Below are 14421 nucleotides of genomic sequence, written 5' to 3' on the forward strand. Positions count from 1 at the left end.
CAGGATTTAGGTTAAAGTGCGCATACGAATGGGGTGCAGACGTTGGCTGGTCTCACAGTATATACATATAAACAGAGAACGATATTCACCCTAGACTCAGAAGACTATCTAGAGAAGAATCCTCTTCTTACGAACGGTCATCAGCGAACTATGGTAAGGTACTCTTACTTCCATCTGAAGGGGGAAGGGAGAGAGAAGGGGTAAGAACTGGGGAGTTCTTAGTAGGGTCGGGGTTATTAGTTACGTTCATTAATTCTATGTTGTTTAGCAGACTATTAGCAGAATATAAAGAAGCAGTAATTAGAAAGCACAGATAAGTATAGAAGATAGAGAAAACAGATAGCAGAACACAAACAGAATAATACAAAAAAATAACACAAGCACAGAGAATGGAATACAAACAAGGAAAGCATGCATTCATACCACAATCATAACAAAGGAAATGCGCAATCAAGTATGATGCATGTCTAGCCCTAGCGCAGGTAATGAGCTCATCTGTCGGTTTCTATCCGCTCCCGACGTAACCCGAAGCAGCTGAAACGGGTATAGTTTTCCAGTCAGCATATGTACAGTTCTCACTAACAGACGTATGCGTCATATTCTCTATAAGCAAACTCTGCCTTATGGGTGGCGGCATTCCAGCCGTGTATGAAATCATATTCTCTGTAAGCAATCCTTGCCTTACAGGTGCGGCATTCTAGCCGTGTATGAATTAATATCCTCTGTAAGTGATCCCAGGTTATCAGTTGCAGGTATAGCTCTCAATAGCTGTGTAGCACTGGAAAACGCTCTGTGGTCGTACCACCATCTATCTGACTGCCTTCACGCAGCAGATTATCACATAATCATTCTCATTACCATCATTCATTATTATTCTCATTATTCATTATCACTTTCACATTCTTATGCGGTACCTCTTTCTTTCTCTGTTCAATCGTACTATACAAACTTTACATCTTTCACTTTTACAAACGCTTGGCTCAAACCATTTCTCTTTATCATATTACTCTTTTCTCTTTGTATCTCTTTACTTTTCTCTGATTACTCTTTCTTCTGTATCTATATCACTCTTTTTCTCTTTATCTCTTTACTTTACTCTGGTTACTCTGTGCTCTGTGTTTCTTTACTCTGCTCTGATTTTTCTGCTTAACGTATGTATTTAAAGCTTATGTAAATTTCAGTTTGAATAGTTAGCCTGTCCCAGGTATAGGTTCATTAAGTCTATACTGAAAGAGTTTGACTTTTCATATAACACCTAACCCTAGTCGCAACTTGTAACATCCCGCATTTTTGAAAATCTAAATATAAATAAATTGTGATTTTATCTTATTAAGTTTAAACTTTATAATTTTAGAAATTATTTTGTTAGAAATAATTAAATAGATTCGGAGATAGTTTTATTTTGAAATCAATTAATATTTTTAAGTAATCTTATTATAATAGAATATTTTGTATAATTTTAGTAATTGAAAAATAATATAGAATTGTATAATTTAATTTAAGTAACTTTTATTCTGAAAAGGTTACGATTTATTTTATTGATTTGATATCTTATTTTATAAATTAATCAATTGAGAGTAATTAAATTAGTTTACTAATATTTGGAGTTAATTCAATTAATATTCTTGTGTAAATTTTTATAGTTGGTTATTTTATATTTTGAAAATTGTATAATTTAATTTAAATAATTTCTATTATGGATAAATTATAGTTTATTTTATTAGTTTGAGCTCTTAGAGATTAATTTATTAGGAATGATTAAATAGACTTTTATAAATACTTTAAGTTTAAGTAATTTTATTATAATTAGATATTTTGTAAATTGAAATTAAAGTTTCGGTGATAGAAAAATAATAAAAAATTATATTATTTAATTTGAATAATTAGTTTTGAGTTTAAACTACATTTTCTAAAAATGTAATTAGTATATTTACTTTATGATTTAAATTAAAAATAATTATTTGAGCTCGTTAATAGATTGATAGATAAAATTTTATGCATTTTAAAAGTAATCTTTATAGCATTATATTTAAATTCTAAATTGTTATCCTATCATAAATGTTTTGTAAAATTGTTAAATTACTCGTATATATTTTTTCTAGTCTTATGTTTCTTATTTTATACGTACTGTTAGTATCTAATACGTGTACTCCCAAACCAATTAAACCCACACACGCACCAGTATACTCATCTCCTCCTTATAACCCCACGTTTATCCACTCTCACAATTTATCTTCAAAAGAACATATATCATATATATGTTGATAGCAAAATAAAATGGAAAGGCAAAAATTAGAGTGAGAGTGACGGAGAGGGAGAGTCCGAACCAAAGGGAGCCAGAGGATGAGAAGGAGAGGAGAGGGGAAGGGAAGGAAGAGGCGTTGCCGGTGATGAACACAGCCACCGTCACCGCTGTCTGACCGCCACACCATCAAACCCTAGCCGTCATAGAGGAGAGGGTGATCGAAGTAGAGAAGCACCGCGTGAAGGAGGGAAGTTCCATCGCCGGCGCTGCTGTTAGTGGAAGCCGCTACCACCGCAGCGGGGAAAACGAAAATGGGAGAAGAGGTTTCGTTGATGTTGTCATAGAGGAAGAGGACGAGACGTGTGTGAGAGAGTGACGCACCGAGGAGGGACCATTCCTCTGCCGAGGCCGCCGCCGGAATTTCTGGTTGCCGCCATGATTAATGGTGAGTCAGTTAAACCCTAGCCATGAGAACCACCATCTCTGAACCTTTATTGCTCTGTAAATACCTTGTATCTGCCTCTGATGTCCTTGGTTATATGATGTTTGCTGGAGTTTGTCCCAATTGGAGCCACTGGTGAAGGTGTTGCCGCTGCCGGAAGCCAACGCCGGGCTGTTGCTGGTTCTGATTCTATTATCTTGGTACTGGTCTAATATTTTCTTTGGGACTTGTCCATTTGCATGCTCTGTTTTGGCACTAGTATAGTTGTTATATTCTTGTTTTAATTCAATTTTAGTTTTTACTTTGTTGTCAATTCCCAGGGCTGTTTCTGCCCTTGACTACATTAGATTCAAATTCTTGTCCTGCTGTAACCATCATCATTGCCGCGAAATTAAAGCTGTTGCTGTTCCAGCGGTGTCCTTGATTGCATTAGGATTGTTGTCACTGCTGTAAATTAGAAACAAAATGGGGGCAGTTGTGTTCAAATTCTGCAATTGCGACATTGAGGTAGGGGGTTTAAAACGATTTCAATTTAAGAATGCCTACAAGGTTTATTGAATAACTGCAAATAGATTTAATAGATGTGAGTAATTGATTGATTATGTGAATATTGAATTGTGGCTGAAATTGTGATTGGAATGGTTGAGATTGTGATTTGGAATTGTTGATTGGTGATATTGATTGATTATGTAGATTGGGAATAGTTTGATGACTTATTGTTGAGAATTAGTGAATTTTAATGGGTTATGTTGGATTTGTTGCTGTTGAGCTATTATTTGGTATATTGTAATGTTAATGACCTTGGTTGGTGGTTGATTTGGAATTGGTTTTGAGGGGTATTGAAGGGTTGGATTTTGAACACTAAATAGTTTGCTGAAAATCAGGTTCTCTTGAAATTAAACGGCAACTTTGAAAGTGAATCAGTGACTCTATAGTGACTGAAATGATAAGAATTTAAGTGTTAATAAAATTATATTAAGTGTAATTGTGAAAACTCAATTTTGAAGGTTTCGTATCAACTAAAGAATTAGTTATGATTTTTCAAAGTTGAATTCTAAAATCTGATTTTCTGCATAATTTCTAAACTGAGTCAGCAACTTTGAAAAGCTATAACTAATTTTGTGATTATCGGAATTGTGTGGAACCAAGTCCAGATTATGCTTGGGAATATAGGGAGTTGAACTGGTGAATTTGAGACTTTTTCATTAAGTTTATGATTTATGGTAAATTTTTGAATTATGGATGTCAAATCTGGTTTTTCTGCAGAACGTTTAACACAGCAGCAACTTGTTTCCTCTATTGAAATTTCTCCAGTTTGAATTTTGAAATGGAACCAATTTTAAATGAAACTTTGGTCCTAATACTTTAATTTCATAAAAATTTATCATTGTTAGAGTTGTGGTTTTAAAGATTTGGATTTTTAAAGTAAGATGTATTATGCAGTAAAAGTCAGGTTTTGTTTTCTAAGTCAGTAACTTTGAGACTTTATAATTTTTAATTCTGGAATAATATTGAGATGCAACCAATTGGAGGTAAAATTTGAGTATGTTTAGTACATATGATTCAAATTTCAGGGTTTTCCATGTTTTAATAAGTGAGTCATGGGACTTGGAAGAGGTTGTGTTTAATGATTTGTAAAACAGAATTCTGCAGAAAATTACCTAATTTTCAAGCTACGTAACTCCTTCATAAAAAATGGTATGACCCTGGAACTAATTGAGAAATAGATTTGGGTAAGTTAAGTTTAACCACATTAATTTTGAAGGTGGTTGGATTCAATTTGGATTTTATATGAAATTTCGAATGTTGTATGCTGCTGCTGTTTTCTGGATTTAGAACACTGCAGAGCAGTCACGGTTTTGCTTATATTTCCGAAGCTAGAATCAACGAAAAATTATGATTTTTAATTTAATAGAAAGCTTAATCTGAAACGGTCGCATGGATATAAAGTTTGTGTAATTCCGAATTTATTTGATATTTTAAAAACAAAATGGAAATCAGGCTGCCAAGTTGTGTTGGTAATTATTTTGGATATGAAATTTAAGAAATAGATTTTCTATTATCAAATATTTTTGAGAATATATTACTGTGGCAATTGCTGAAAGAGGCTGACGAAATGTTGAGAAAGAAGGAACCCGTAAGGGTGGATAAGTCCTATTTTTAAAGGAGATTATGTCCAAATTTTTACAAAAGTATAATGACTTAATCAAAATCAATATTTAAGGTTTATTTAATGATAAAAACTTCAATGATTCCTGTAAGAAGAAATTATTTGGTATACGAGATTGTTGGCAAGGGCATGGGTTTTGTCCCGCTTGCATATTTACAATTACAAAAGAGTAAAGAGATAAAAAGAAAAGAGTAATCAGAGCAGAGTAGAAAAATACAGAGAACAGAGCAGCCAGAGTAAAGTAAAGAGATAAAGAGAAAAAGAGTAATATAGATACAGATGAAAGAGTAATTAGAGAAAAGTAAAGGGATACAGAGAACAGAGCAACTAGAATAGAGTAAAGAGATGCAGAGAAGAGAGAAACCAGAGCAGAGTAAAGAGATATTTGTATATATATATATATATATATATATATATATCTTAGTTGCTTGATGCAACCCTGAGTTATATTTATATATATTAGTTGCTTAATGCAACACAGAGCTTCTGTAGGGAAACTAAGTTACCTACAGCCATTTTCCGCTTTCCCAGAGTAGAGCAGAGTATATAAATATTTTCCTGCAGTAAGCAGAGGCTGTCTCAAATGAGCGGCTATTATTATATGCGCATTTATTTAGGAACGGAAAATCGTATCTGGGAAAATCGGGACTACTCGTGACTGGATAAATGTCGGGATTGCGGACAGCCAACCGACACATGAGCTCATGGCCTGTACTAGGACTAGACATTCATCATATGCATCTATGTGATATTGTTTGGGTGTGTATATTGTAATTGGTTTACCTAAGTGAATAATCCTGTTTAATTACTAATTGCTATACTTGATGTAATTGCTCTTGATTGTGTTTGAATCTCATTACTTGTGTTTGTAACTAATTGGCTGGATTGTGGTGAATTGGGTGTTGGTTGAATTGCTTGGGCCTGAGGCCGTGATTGGGTTATGTTTGAGGTTTAGTAAGTATGAAAGATTGAGCTGGTTCAGCATAGACTTAATGAACCTATGCTTGGAACAAATTAGTCATTCATACGGCCTAGGAAAGCTTTTCAAAATTTTTATAAAGGAAAATATGGGTTTAGAATTTTGGATAATTAACTGATGCTTTATAAGATTTTGGATTTTTGAATGTTATGCCGTTGGTTTTCAAAATAAAAGGTTGATAAGGCGAATAAAGATCACTGCAAATGAAAATAGTTTTTCTTTTAAATATTTCTGAATGAAATTAACTATTTGCGTTTTATTCTTTACTTTCACGGCATTCTCTACCTCTACTGAGAACATGTGGTTTGGTTCTCACCCCGAAATTTTCCACCCTTTCAGTGACAGGTTTGAAGACGCAATTTGAACCTGCGAGCGATTAGTAGGCTTTCTTTATGGTTTTAATTGCTTTCATAGAGTCTCCTCGCTCTTGTCCTTTGAGGTTTTATTTTAACAGAGGGGTAGGTGTTGTATTTGGGTTTATATGACTTCTTATGTATAAGAATTACTATTAATAATACTTATGTGATTGTTATTATTATTTGCAATGTTTATCCTTGATACATGTCATTAATGAATAAAAACAAAATTTTCTGGCATTTTCTTAAAATTGAAACGCGAAATCGATACAAAGGCTCAGTAATTAAGTAGTTAATATTAGAACAGGTCACGTAACATTCTTTCTAGTAGAAATACCCTGACTTAAGCAAGGTATTTTGCTGGAAGAGATGTTACAATATGGTATCAGAGTAGTCCTTCCTGTAGAGCCTTGGGAGTGGACTGACTATGCTTCATTGCATACTCTGAGTGTCTGTCATGCTTTCTAACTTGTTCTGATGACAAGAGTTTATGTTTTATATGCATGACTGTCTGATGATTAATGCTATTAATTTACCATTTCATACCTCATGGTATCAAGTTTGGCCAACTTAATACAAATGATTTATGTATATGGAAATACTAATGGGTTATCATAGACGAAATAGCAGTGTTAAGTCACGCGAATCACGAGGTTTTGGGGACGTTAGAAACTAAAGTCTAGAGACTAGTTCCGTTTCGATGTATGCTCTTTATTCGTGCTTAGCGTTATCTCTTTCTCTACTAATTGTAATGGAATTTCTAATTTTTGATCTCTTTCTTACTAACCTTGTATTATCATTCGTGCACGTCCTTGCTTGACTCTGTATCTGGTTGTTGTTTGAATCTTTTGGAACATTTATCCTTACCTTGCAAACTCTATGCTCCTTGCTCTGAACTCTGATTTATCTCGATGCAACATACCATTTCTTGTAATTTCCTTCTTGAGTACTTGTTTCAGATTCTCTTCGAGAAAAATTTCAATTTAAATCTTTTCTTACTTGACTGTATCCACAACCCTTACTTAAATTTTGATGGGATTGTTTTTAATTCAGCCTAGACTTTCTTACATAAACTCTGAAGCTTCTTTATGTAGTTTAATCTTGTTTATCTGTGATATACCACTTATCTTTTATTGATTTATAGAAAATTTTATTTTTGAATTTATTCTTTGAATAGAAGCTGATTTTCTTCTAAATTTACCATAATTTTATGGCTATTCTTACCTAATTATGTACTTAAGTATCCTCCAAGATTTTTAAAGAAAATATTTTGTCCTTAGCGCCAAACAAGCTTTAATTTACAAACCTCCCCTGATTTGTTTTGGTTTGGAATTAAATCGGTATAACATATTGTTTATACATAATTTAGTACTTTTGAAAAATGTTGGATTTAAATATTTTCTTTTGAAAAAAAAAATAAACCAATTCCCTCTATTTCAAATTGAAGTTATTCAAAATCGTTGTACTATTTTCCCTAATGATGCTTATATTGAAATTGTTTGATTCAAAATTCCTTCCTAAGCTTCGAATTAACTCCCTTTATGCTACATTTTGTTGCTTATATATATTCTTCTTGTTTGGTAATCTCATGTATTCCTTCAGAACCTTGCGAAATACCATCTTGTGCACTTGCAAACTTGAGTATTCTTCTTATTTCTCGCATAAATCTTTTGTGCCGTTTATCTTTCTCTTCTTATGTTTCGTATTTCTTATACACGCTAGTTCTTAGGGACGCGATTTGTACGTGTGAAAAGTGAATCTGGTCAGTATACGAAGTTATAAGGAGTTTAATTTTGAGGCGACGAGAGGAAGTGATCATGCTTTGTTAAGAGTTCTGAACGAACATTGTGCCTATTTAATTTTAGATTTTGAAATTTGGTTTGCGTCAAGTTATTTTTATTAACTTTTGTATCACCTAATATATTTTCTTCTGTATTTGTGATATAATTTTCTTGGTATCTTTAAAATATTCGAAAGGGGATGTGAATATGAATCTTTTCTCCATCTTATATCAATTTTTGAGGGCGAAAATTTTTGTAAGTTGGATAGAATGTAACATTCCGCATTTTTAAAAATCTAAATATAAATAAATTGTGATTTTATCTTATTAAGTTTAAACTTTATAATTTTAGAAATTATTTTGTTAGAAATAATTAAATAGATTCGGAGATAGTTTTATTTTGAAATCAATTAATATTTTTAAGTAATCTTATTATAATAGAATATTTTGTATAATTTTAGAAATTGAAAAATAAGAAAGAATTGTATAATTTAATTTAAGTAACTTTTATTCTGAAAAGGTTACGATTTATTTTATTCATTTGATATCTTATTTTATAAATTAATCAATTGAGAGTAATTAAATTAGTTTACTAATATTTGGAGTTAATTCAATTAATATTCTTGTGTAAATTTTTATAGTTGGTTATTTTATATTTTGAAAATTGTATAATTTAATTTAAATAATTTCTATTATGGATAAATTATAGTTTATTTTATTAGTTTGAGCTCTTAGAGATTAATTTATTAGGAATGATTAAATAGACTTTTATAAATACTTTAAGTTTAAGTAATTTTATTATAATTAGATATTTTGTAAATTGAAATTAAAGTTTCGGTGATAGAAAAATAATAAAAAATTATATTTTTTAATTTGAATAATTAGTTTTGAGTTTAAACTACATTTTATAAAAATGTAATTAGTATATTTACTTTATGATTTAAATTAAAAATAATTATTTGAGCTCGTTAATAGATTGATAGATAAAATTTTATGCATTTTAAAAGTAATCTTTATAGCATTATATTTAAATTCTAAATTGTTATCCTATCATAAATGTTTTGTAAAATTGTTAAATTACTCGTATATATTTTTTCTAGTCTTATGTTTCTTATTTTATACGTACTGTTAGTATCTAATACGTGTACTCCCTAACCAATTAAACCCACACACGCACCAGTATACTCATCTCCTCCTTATAACCCCACGTTTATCCACTCTCACAATTTATCTTCAAAAGAACGTATATCATATATATGTTGATAGCAAAATAAAAGGGGAAGGCAAAAATTAGAGTGGGAGTGACGGAGAGGGAGAGTCCGAACCAAAGGGAGCCAGAGGATGAGAAGGAGAGGAGAGGGGAAGGGAAGGAAGAGGCGTTGCTGGTGATGAACACAGCCACCGTCGCCGCTGTCTGACCGCCACACCACCAAACCCTAGCCGTCATAGAGGAGAGGGTGATCGAAGTAGAGAAGCACCGCGTGAAGGAGGGAAGTTCCATCGCCGGCGCTGCTGTTAGTGGAAGCCGCTACCACCACAGCGGGAAAAACGAACATGGGAGAAGAGGTTTCGTTGATGATGTCACAGAGGAAGAGGACGAGACATGTGTGAGAGAGTGACGCACCGAGGAGGGACCATTCCTCTGCCGCCGGAATTTCTGGTTGCCGCCATGATTAATGGTGAGTCAGTTAAACCCTAGCCATGAGAACCACCATCTCTGAACCTTTATTGCTCTGTAAATACCCTGTATCTGCCTCTGATGTCCTTGGTTATATGATGTTTGCTGGAGTTTGTCCCAATTGGAGCCACTGGCGATGGTGTTGCCGTTGCCGGAAGCCAACGCCGGGCTGTTGCTGGTTCTGATTCTATTATCTTGGTACTGGTCTAATCTTTTCTTTGGGAATTGTCCATTTGCACGCTCTGTTTTGGCACTGGTATAGTTGTTATATTCTTGTTTTAATTCAATTTTAATTTTTACTTTGTCGTCAATTCCCAAGGCTGTTTCTGCCCTTGACTACATTAGATTCAAATTCTTGTCCCGCTGCAACCATCATCATTGCCGCAAAATTAAAGCTGTTGCTATTCCAGCGGTGTCCTTGATTGCATTAGGATTGTTGTCACTGCTGTAAATTAGAAACGAAACGGGGGCAGTTGAGTTCAAATTCTGCAATTGTGACATCGAGGTAGGGGGTTTAAAACAATTTCAATTTAAGAATGCCTACAAGGTTTATTGAATAACTGCAAATAGATTTAATAGATGTGAGTAATTGATTGATTATGTGAATATTGAATTATGGCTGAAATTATGATTGGAATGGTTGAGATTGTGATTTGGAATTGTTGATTGGTGATATTGATTGATTATGTAGATTGGGAATAGTTTGATGACTTATTGTTGAGAATTACTGAATTTTAATGGGTTATGTTGGATTTGTTGCTGTTCAGCTATTATTTGGTATATTGTAATGTTAATGAGCTTGGTTGGTGGTTGATTTGGAATTGGTTTTGAGGGGTATTGAAGGGTTGGATTTTGAACACTAAATGGTTTGCTGTAAATCAGGTTCTCTTTGAAATTAAACGGCAACTTTGAAAGTGAATCAGTGACTCTATAGTGACTGAAATGATAAGAATTTAAGTGTTAATGAAATTATATTAAGTGTAATTGTGAAAACTCAATTTTGAAGGTTTCGTATCAACTAAAGAATTAGTTATGATTTTTCAAAGTTGAATTCTAAAATCTGATTTTCTGCATAATTTCTAAACTGAGTCAGCAACTTTGAAAAGCTATAACTAATTTTGTGATTATCGGAATTGTGTGGAACTAAGCCCGGATTAAGCTTGGGAATATAGGGAGCTGAACTGGTGAATTTGAGACTTTTTCATTAAGTTTATGATTTATGGTAAATTTTTGAATTATGGATGTCAAATCTGGTTTTTCAGCAGAACGTTTAACACAGTAGCAACTTGTTTCCTCTATTGGAATTTCTCCAGTTTGAATTTTGAAATGGAACCAATTTTAAATGAAACTCTGGTCCTAATACTTTAATTTCATAAAAATTTAGAATTTTTAGAGTTGTGGTTTTAATGATTTGGATTTTTAAAGTAAGATGTATTATGCAGTAAAAGTCAGGTTTTGTTTTCTAAGTCAGTAACTTTGAGACTTTATAATTTTTAATTCTTGAATGATATTGATATGCAACTAATTGCAGGTGAAATTTGATTATGTTTAGTACATATGATTCAAATTTCAGGGTTTTCCATGTTTTAATAAGTGAGTTTTGGGACTTGGAAGAGGTTGTGTTTAATGATTTGTAAAACAGAATTCTGCAGAAAATTACCTAACTTCCAAGCTACGTAACTCCTTCATTAAAAATGGTATGACCCTGGAACTAATTGAGAAAGAAATTTGGGTAAGTCAAGTTTAACCACATTAATTTTGAAGGTAGTTGGATTCAATTTGGATTTTATATGAAATTTCGAATGTTGTATGCTGCTGCTGTTTTCTGGATTTAGAACACTGCAGAGCAGTCACAGTTTTGCTTATATTTCCGAAGTTAGAGTCAACGAAAAATTATGATTTTTAGTTTAATAGAAAGCTTAATCCGAGACGGTCGTATGGATATAAAGTTTTCATAATTCCAAATTCATTTGATATTTTAAAAACAAAATAGAAATCAGGCTGCCATGTTGTGTTAGTAATTATTTTGGATATGGAATTTAAGAAATAGATTTTCTATTATCAAATGTTTTTGAGAATATATTGCTGTGGCAATTGCTGAAAGAGGCTGACGAAATGTTGAGAAAGAAGGAACCCGTAAGGGTGGATAAGTCCTATTTTTAAAGGAGATTATATCCAAATTTTTACAAAAGTATAATGACTTAATCAAAATCAATATTTTAGGCTTATTTAATGATAAAAACTTCAATTATTCCTGTAAGAAGAAATTATTTGGTATACGAGAATGTTGGCAAGGGCGTGGGTTTGTCCCGCTCAGTGTTTTAAAATATCGGTTAAGGCGGCGCCATGGCGGTATGGCGTGGCGGAATTTGGCCTCGCCGCCATACAGAGGCCAGCGCAACGTGGTTTTCACGGCGGGTGAAAAGGCGGCCGCAATTGCAGTGGCGCCATAGCGAAACGCCATTGAAATGGCGGAAATGTCGGGGATTTTCGGATTTTTTGAAAAAAATCGGGGGTAATTGGGTAATTTAGGAAACCCTAAGTGATACCGGTAACCCTAATTAGCCTCTGTTATTCAAAAACTTCTCTTCCTCTCTTATTGACGTAAAAAACGGCTCTCCATTTCTGTTTTCTCTTCTCTGTGCCTGCCGTCGGCGCCGATCTTCGCCGCGGGTGGTTGCCGCCGCTCATCACCACAGTTCCCTCTCTTTCTAGTTCGTCGTTACATACATTCCCTTTTTTTTCTTCGTTGTTCGTTCAGTTCATCGTCTCCTTCTCTTCCCTCATAAACCTCTCTTCCTCCAATTTTTCCCGTTCAGTTTAGTTCACTATGTCAACTTCCAGACCAGCCCCTGATTCTGATACCCCTGCCCCTGCCTCTGCCTCTGCTGGTCATGCTGCTGGCACTGCTCCTGCTCATCCTGCAGCTGCCGTCTGCTCCAGTAGAATTGAAGCAATGGGGGGAAATGAGCCTACGAAAAATACTAGGAGAAGACAACAAAATAGAAAAAGGAAACAACCTGCAGCTCCAAAGGAGGAACCAAGTTTATGAGAGCTAGAATTTAGATGGTTTATTTCATCATTCTTTAGTTTAAAGACATGATGAGACAATGGCTTTGGTCTTTCTTTTAAGTTTTTAGTTTTTATGTTTCATGTCTTATGTTTATTTGCTGAATTTTCTATTATATTTGCTGCATTAATCGGATGTCTTATGACTTGAAAAATGATTATATAGATTAGATTTTATAGTTTATTATATTTGCAATTTGTTTACATATTTTTTTGTACATATATATGTACTCTTTAGGTAATCCGCCATTTCCGCCATATTCCGCAACACCATCCGCTATTATTTTATGGCGGATTTTCGGCTCACCGCCATGAGCCGCCATCCGCAATCAAAAACTATGGTCCCACTTGCATATTTACAATTACAAAAGAGTAAAGAGATAAAAAGAAAAGAGTAATCAGAGCAGAGTAGAAAAACACAGAGAACAGAGCAACCAGAGTAAAGTAAATAGATAAAGAGAAAAAGAGTAATATAGATATAGATAAAAGAGTAATTAGAGAAAAGTAAAGGGATACAGAGAACAGAGCAACTAGAGTAGAGTAAAGAGATGCAGAGAAAAGAGAAACCAGAGCAGAGTAAAGAGATATTTGTATATATATATATATATTAGTTGCTTGATGCAACCCAGAGTTATATTTATATATATTAGTTGCTTAATGCAACACAGAGCTTCTGTAGGGAAACTAAGTTACCTACAGCCATTTTCCGCTTCCCCAGAGCAGAGCAGAGTATATATATATTTTCCTGCAGTAAGCAGAGGCTGTCTCAAATGAGCGGCTATTATTATATGCGCATTTATTTAGGAACGGAAAATCGTATCTGGGAAAATCGGGACTACTCGTGACCGGATAAATGTCGGGATTGCGGGCAGCCAACCGACACATGAGCTCATGGCCTGTACTAGGACTAGACATTCATCATATGCATCTATGTGATATTGTTTGGGTGTGTATATTGTAATTGGTTTGCCTAAGTGAATAATCCTGTTTAATTGCTAATTGCTATACTTGATGTAATTGCTCTTGATTGTGTTTGAATCTCATTACTTGTGTTTGTAACTGATTGGCTGGATTGTGGTGAATTGGGTGTTGGTTGAATTGCTTGGGCCTGAGGCCGTGATTGGGTTGTGTTTTAGGTTTAGTAAGTATGAAAGATTGAGCTGGTTCAGCATAGACTTAATGAACCTATGCTTGGAACAGATTAGTCATTCATACGTCCTAGGAAAGCTTTTCAAAATTTTTATAAAGGAAAATATGGGTTTAGAATTTTGGATAATTAACTGATGCTTTATAAGATTTTGGATTTTTGAATGTTATGCCGTTGGTTTTCAAAATAAAAGGTTGATAAGGCGAATAAAGATCACTGCAAATGAAAATAGTTTTTCTTTTAAATATTTCTGAATGAAATTAACTATTTGCGTTTTATTCTTTACTTTCACGGCATTCTCTACCTCTACTGAGAACATGTGGTTTGGTTCTCACCTCAAAATTTTTCACCCTTTCAGTGACAGGTTTGAAGACGCAATTTGAAGCTGCGAGCGATTAGTAGGCTTTCTTTATGGTTTTAATTGCTTTCAGAGTCCCCTCGCTCTTGTCCTTTGAGGTTTTATTTTAATAGAGGGGTAGGTGTTGTATTTGGGTTTATATGACTTCTTATGTATAAGAATTACTATTAATAATATTTATGTGATTGTTATTATTA

At 33.6% G+C, this 14421-nt stretch overlaps 2 long non-coding RNA genes across 2 annotated transcripts; both read left to right on the plus strand.

Moving 5' to 3' along the window:
* The first annotated feature begins 2253 nt into the window (after window positions 1–2253).
* On the plus strand, window positions 2254–6312 carry LOC107631213 (uncharacterized). The gene is made up of 3 exons (XR_001618516.3): window positions 2254–2887; window positions 3008–3194; window positions 6176–6312. It is a non-coding gene; the product is annotated as an uncharacterized LOC107631213 (long non-coding RNA).
* Window positions 6313–9213: 2901 nt separating this feature from the next.
* LOC148577315 (uncharacterized) lies at window positions 9214–14421 on the plus strand. The gene is made up of 3 exons (XR_015902381.1): window positions 9214–9848; window positions 9970–10155; window positions 14225–14421. It is a non-coding gene; the product is annotated as an uncharacterized LOC148577315 (long non-coding RNA).

Source organism: Arachis ipaensis, chromosome B1 (assembly GCF_059453495.1).
Source record: "Arachis ipaensis isolate K30076 ecotype BB chromosome B1, ASM5945349v1, whole genome shotgun sequence".
Classification (NCBI taxonomy): domain Eukaryota; kingdom Viridiplantae; phylum Streptophyta; class Magnoliopsida; order Fabales; family Fabaceae; genus Arachis; species Arachis ipaensis.